Genomic DNA, 6,709 nt, shown 5'->3' with positions numbered 1-6,709 from the left:
CTGAAACTTTGAATTCCCTTCAAGTAAAGAGTGTGCAAGCTCTAGATAGGAGTGTGGTGTGATATTATGACTTACTTTTTAAAAACATGCCTTCCCAGACCAAAAACTGCCAATAAAGACAGAATGAGATATGCTGAGGCAAATAAGATATGCTCTTTATCAATAAAAGGACACCAGATGGATGAATTAAAATATTATGTTACCCAAGAGAAAGAACACGGGGTAACTTTTTAAAAAGCCAGCAATACAGGACATTTTTAACTTATTTAAATCCATTCCTTTAAAGCAAAGCAATTTGCACAATCAGAACTTGCTGCTCAGGCTGTCAGATTTCTGGCTGCACTCTCAGAGGAGGAGATTGCCCTCTAGATGTTAAAAGTTTGGCTACTCCTTCATTCCATCCCACAGCATCAGGACAGGACACACCACACGAGTGGTGATTTTAAACTTGAGCAATGCACCCAGAGACTGAGAGCCCAAACTCAGGGGAAACATAAAAAAGTCAGTAAAAGATAGAATTTGCATCTTTGCAGAGACAGGAAGGGGTAGAAATCCTTGTAAAGTTGCCACTCTTTTCAAGCCAGTTGTAAAAAAATCACAGCATCACCTCCAATAAATTCATTTTTTCTAACCAGAAACGCCTACCTGGAATTCCTCAGGAATTGTTGCACAGAAATTCCTTCATCAAGATGGAAAAGAGAAATGAAACTGCTCAAGGGAGGTTATTTTGTCACTGCTAACACCCTTATCCATCTGGAGATCCCACAAAGTGCTCATTGCAGTTTCTCATCTCAGAGAGAACGATTTTTTTGCCATATGATTCAATTTAATCTACTTCCAATTTTCTGAATAATTGAAACACTTAATGTACAGTCAGTCATTAATAACTGCAAACAGAAATAATTTATTTTTTTTTTTCAGATGCAATAAATGCTTCAAAAAGACTCACCACGAGAAACGGACTGACTAAAGTTAATATAAAAGGCAATTCTTTCACATGAAAAGAATTATCTAATGCTTTTATATAAGAAAAACAGAATATAATTGATCTTGTGTGAAGGCAAATTATCTTCTAATTTTAAAACCAGAACTGATGCTGAGAGAGTCTTTTCTGCTTCTCTTTGAACTTAGGGAAGAACTACCCATGGTTCAGGAAGGCCTGAGCCTGACATTTCATTCTTGTTTCATAACTCTCAGAGGTCCCAGCCAAACTTAGGAATTCTCTCAGATAAGCAGGGGAGAAAGTCTGGATCATCAAAAACTGCATAGTCCAATAATGCAAACAAAAACTTACAAGGAACTGATAAATGTCTTTATTATGACCATTTCATTACTGTATAAAGCAACTTGATTACAGCACAGATAATATATTTGTAGCCTATTTTATTTCTTAACCAGGACAGAAATTATTGGCTTTCTCTGAAAAATAAAAAAAAAGTCTTTGTTAAGAAAAAAAACCAAAACAACAGATTAATTCAATTTATAAAGACATATTTTTAATTACGTGGGTTCTTCATCTCTTGATTCTTCAAATTAAGCTGTCTAAAAGAAACATTTAATGAGATATCAAATTCTACCTAAAAATCTGTGTTAAGCAGGAAATCAGACTAAGTAATCTTTTCCTTTCCTGTCTCAATCTGCTAAAATGCATATTTACAAAATCTAAGTCATTTTTACATAAGTTATCATTCTGGTTTTGCTTTATATTTTATGAGTTCTGTTCAAAAGGTGAACTTGCTAAAGAAAACAATGCTTAGAACAGAAACAGACTGATACTGTATTTGTAATATTTCTAAAGCTGTGTTTGGCTGATTTCTCTGGACTGACTTAGATATATCTGTCTCACCCGTGCAATTTAATTAAAATCCAAACTGTGCTTTGTATTTCTGCCTTTATTAAAAGCCTGGGCTCAAAGCAGGGCTGCACAGTCACAGCTGGATGTTATCAATACCTGCCAATTTCTGGAATGCTTCCAGTTGCGCGGAGTTTGAAAAAGTTTGCACGTCCAAACCTTGATTTTGGGAAGGGATCCTCTATTTTCAGACATTTAAACTAAATGGGGAATTCTCCAGCAGCTCCCACAGAGAGCAGCAGCTCTGTTCTCACCAGGGCTAAATCAGAACTCTGTGAGTGCCCAGCTCAGATCCTTCTCCTTTTAATTTTCTATTGAAACTACCTCAGCTTTTGCTGTAAAGTGCTGGAAATATTAATAACCGAGGCATTTAAAACCTCTTATTGTTAAGATTGTTTCACCCACATTTGCCTCTTTGTTCATCCATGGTAATTCTGAGGGTTTGCTTGACTTGTTTTCAGGACCTGGCTTCTAATTCTGAGCCAGGGTATTACTGGAATAGGTTATTACTGCAGTATGTTAAAATAATTTTTAAAATACCCAACCCAAAAAATAAAAAATAACCACTTAAAAAAAAAAAATAAATATTTCCACGTTTCCAAGGCTAAAAAAAAATTCAGATGAAAGGGAAAAAGCAGGAATTGAAAAAAAAATTTCCTTGATTTGTCAAGGCAGAGGTAACACCTCAAGCCTATACAAATAGACAGATAATTCTCATAAAAATTAACACAAGGCTTCAAGCCTCTGCAGACAGAGAGATTGTTCTCATAAACAAAAGGCTGGAGGCAAAGTTAGTATCTGTAGGTAGTCCAGGTATTTTGACGTGTTCAACCCTAATCTATAAATTGCCTTCAGTATACAAATAATAAAGCAAATGTGGGCTCTCTTTCAAAACGCTTGATGACTAAGAACCATAATGAGGCAAATTTGGGATCCTCTCAACCTGCCAGTGATGTCCAAGGGATCAGGAGTTTTTCGAGATAAACTGTTGTATCCCGGGGCACCTCGAGTTCCAGGATGACTCTCTAAAGCCCGTTGATCTTATGCCTTTTTTTTCCACATCTAACTTCTTTTTCAAAGCCGCGGAGGCTGAGATAGAGGAGGTGACAGGCTTGTTGGGGCTTGCTGCCTCTGGAGAGCTTCGGAGCGCAGCCTATACCGCTCTGCATTCCTGGGGCGGGGGGGGAGAGCGCCCAGAGATAATCTCAAGCGAAAAGAAAAAAAAAAAAGAAGAAAAAAAAAAAAACAAACCCAAAAAGTGCAAAAGAATTCGCTTTACCTCTGTTACTGCTAAGAACCTTTTCAGAAAAGCCTTTACTCCTGTCACAGCAGGACACAGCCTTGGCGTGAGGTGACCCAGCCAAACCACCCAGCGCAGAGCGGAGCTGGCTGGAGAATGAGGAGGCAAAAGAGAAAGCGGCCGGCAGGCGGAAAAAGTGAATTTTCAGTTACGGGAGATTACAGGGAGCAGAGATCAAATTCCAGCTGCGCCGCGGGGCCCGCGCTCTGCCCTCAGGTACAGGCGGCCCGGAGGGGACCGGCCGGGCTGCAGGCACGGCCCGGAGGGCGCGGGGAGGAAGGAGCGGCGGCTCCTCACAGTCCCGCTGCCTCTCCCGTCCCGCTGGGAGAGCTGTCCCGCTCTTCCTCGCCATCCCTGAGGCCGCCCCCGCTCCCCATCCCCGTCCCCATCCCGGGGTATCCCGGTCCCCGATCCCGGCCCGGCCCGGCCCGCTCGCTGCCAGCCCCGCCGTGGGCCGGCGGGAGGCGGCGCCGGGGGGAGGCGGGCCCTGCCCGGGAGGCCGGGCCGAGCCCGGGAGTTTATCCCGCTGGAAGGGAACAGTTTCTCCCGCTGAGAACTGACAGCGCCAGGGCGGTGCGGGCTGCGGGGACCGTCCCCGAGGTGAGGGGGCAGCGCGGGGCCGAGGGAGCCGCGGGCTGTGAGGGCACGGCGGGCTGTGAGGGCAGCGCGGGCTGTGAGGGCAGCGCGGGCTGTGAGGGCAGCGCGGGGCTGTGAGGGCAGCGCGGGGCTGCCGGGGCTCGGGGCGGGCAGGGCACGGAGCGGAGCCCCGGGCCGCTGGGGATGCTCGGCGAGCCGGGCGGGACGGGCCGGCGGCTCGGCGGAGCGGAGGCTGCTCCGGAGCGGGGAGAGCGCAGCGCTCGGCGCGGCCCCGGCGGCAGCGGAGCCGCGGGCGCTGCGGGCGGGATGCGGAGCCCGGAGCGCCTCGGCCGCGCTCCAGGTGCGGTCCCGGAGCTCCGGCCGGGGCAGCCCGGGCGCTGTGTCCATGGTGCTGCACCGGGGCCGGCAGCAGCCCGGCAGCGGAGGATGCTCGGGGCTGGAGGGGCGATGTCCCGCCCTGCAGAGGTGGAGGTGATGGGGACCACGGATGGATGGATGGATGGATGGATGAATGGATGGATGGATGGATCCGCTGCGCGCCGTCCATTCCTGCCGCCCCTGGGGAAAGCACCGCCAGGGCAGTGCTGGGCTCACCTGGCTGCTCTCGTAATGAATGAACGGCGCTTTTTTCTTCTTTTTTTTCTCTCAATTTCCCAATCGCAGAAAGTCGGGGAGCCTCTCACAGCCTGCAACAACCGAGATGCTATGTTGAAATATATTGTGTCTTGATGGCATGCCTCAGGTTCGCAGGAGCGTTTTGTAATCTTCCTGGTGTCATTTCTCCCCAGGGTATTCTGCAGCTAGAGAGTGCAAGTTCCTGTGGTGTTGTAACTTTGTGGCCCTGTGTACACACGACAATACTATGCTGACTTAACAGGGATGCGTTCATTAATATCAGTGATGTAAGGCTGGTATTTATTGCGATTAAAAGCTCAGGGAATTATCAATTTCTGGATGTCCTGTGGAGTTTGAGCTCCTTCAAATCAGATGGATCAGTTATAATTGTCCTTGAAATGATCAGGGGTTTGGGTTGGATTTGTATTTGTGACTTGCTGACCCATCCTTGACCAGGCTTTTGCTGTAAAACACGGTTATAATGTTCCATTTTAAAATATCTTATTTTCTGGTGGCAATTAGTCCATCACTTAATAAGTAATTTACCTTTTAAAAGGTTACTATGATTTGTTACTAGTTAACTAAAAATTCCCAGTGTACACCAAGCAACTGTGACATATGATACTGAGTGCTCTCCTTTGAAAAGGAGTTTCACATGGTGTGCTCTCGTTAATATCAGAATTTGGTGCATCAAGTGATGTGTTTGACATCATTATTCACTTTGGCTGTCACAAAAAAAAAAAAAAAAAAAAGAAAAAAAGAAAAAAAGAAAAAAGAAATTGCTGCAAAAATTGCTCAGAGATTTAATTATGAGATTACAAGAAATCACTCCTAGCAGTGTGTTAAGGCATGTGGCACAATATAAGCATGGGCTTGTCAAGGGGAGAGAGCTGAAAAAATAGTTGGCGCTGACTTTGAATGATAACCAATCAGAAATACAATATAAAGGTAGTTTTACACAGCTTTTGAATTGGAATGATCTTGGGCATCAGTTTTGTAAAATATCTCACCCAGTTGTTCAGAGGTTCTGTGCTTCTAAACAGCCTTAAGATGGTCTGTGTTTCTTAGAAATGCCAAATTCCTAGATAATATGATATATTTAACATCAGCATTCAGTGAAACTTCCATTACAGTATGGAATATACAAATCATAGGTTTTTTTCCTGATATAAATTTGTATTTCATATAATGAATTCTGAGATATTGAAGAATGTTATAGCTATGCCTTTTAACCTTCCTTATGGGACTGATAAAGGCGCCCATTATCAACAGTGCTTCTAAATGTGTCTCTTCTGTGGACTTTTTAAAATAACCATAAGTCCATTTCTAAGTCAATAAAATAAATTTAGGCACTGTTTCAATTACTTTTAGTGTCATTTCCAATTTATAGTAATGGCTAATAAAATGAATTTTGAAAACAATTTTATTGTAAAAACGAGAAAATTTTAAAAGTAGAATGAAAACTCTGTCTTGTACAAAGCTGCACTAAATAATGAAAAGTAACTTAATACTTTTTTTTTTACCTTGATTGGTGAGGCCCTCTTCAGGTTTTTTTTAATATGTGGAGTTAAATATCTTTCTTTTTAGTAGTTGTGAATCACTAATGGTGTGTGTTTGATATTCACAATCTGAGTTCCTTTTACAAGCTTTTTCACGAGGATTATTCCCATGTCCTTCTCTGTCACGCAGTAAAAGTTTCCAGTGCAGTTACTCAAGAGGAATCATCCTACAATTACAAATTCTCCATTCTTCTTTTGAAGTCATGGATACAATTCTTTTCATTAGTTATTGCTACTGGTTTCATTTTTTAATCACTAATAGGTTTATTCAATCCAGCCTGATATTAGATGATAAATGCTAATTATTTCACTCTGTACTTCCATAATGGCGTGTCGTTTTCCAACAGCAGGATCTGGTTTTCAGGTACTTCATGCCAAATGTTCTCTGTGTGTCAGTTCACTTTTTGTGGGCTAACAAGAGAAAGAGTTAGAAATAATCCTAAGCAAGAGAAAATTGTAGGACTCAAGTCCTACTCCTCATGCCACAAGCAGAACTTGGGGGCTCCCATTAACAGCTCAGTTTTAAGGACTTCATTTACAGAGTACTTGGGAGAACAAATCTCCTCCTTGCCCCCGTCTTTTTTCCTGTGGAGGATTTTCCAAGGCAGAATGAAAAATGAAAGAGCCATAAGATTTGTCTTCAGATTCTCAGGAATATGAAACATAACTTGATTCCTATATTAAATAATAAGCCTTTTATATTTCTTTTGTCTCTTCCCCCCTCCACTTTTTTATTTTCCACAAAGGGAAGAGCCCAGGGAGATTTTTTCAGTTGTGCTTTATTTT

At 43.0% G+C, this 6,709-nt stretch overlaps 1 protein-coding gene across 1 annotated transcript in view; it reads left to right on the top strand.

Moving 5' to 3' along the window:
- The first annotated feature begins 3,611 nt into the window (after positions 1-3,611).
- PPARG (peroxisome proliferator activated receptor gamma) overlaps positions 3,612-6,709 on the top strand; it is a 52,710-nt gene continuing 49,612 nt past the window's right edge. The window contains exon 1 of the mRNA XM_086845643.1: positions 3,612-3,752. The gene's annotated coding sequence lies outside the window, so the exon portion shown is untranslated. The remainder of the gene's footprint in view (positions 3,753-6,709) is intronic.

The sequence above is a fragment of the Cyanistes caeruleus genome, chromosome 11, assembly GCF_971803275.1.
Source record: "Cyanistes caeruleus chromosome 11, bCyaCae1.hap1.1, whole genome shotgun sequence".
NCBI lineage: Eukaryota > Metazoa > Chordata > Aves > Passeriformes > Paridae > Cyanistes > Cyanistes caeruleus.
This window is presented reverse-complemented; position numbering and strand designations above follow the sequence as displayed.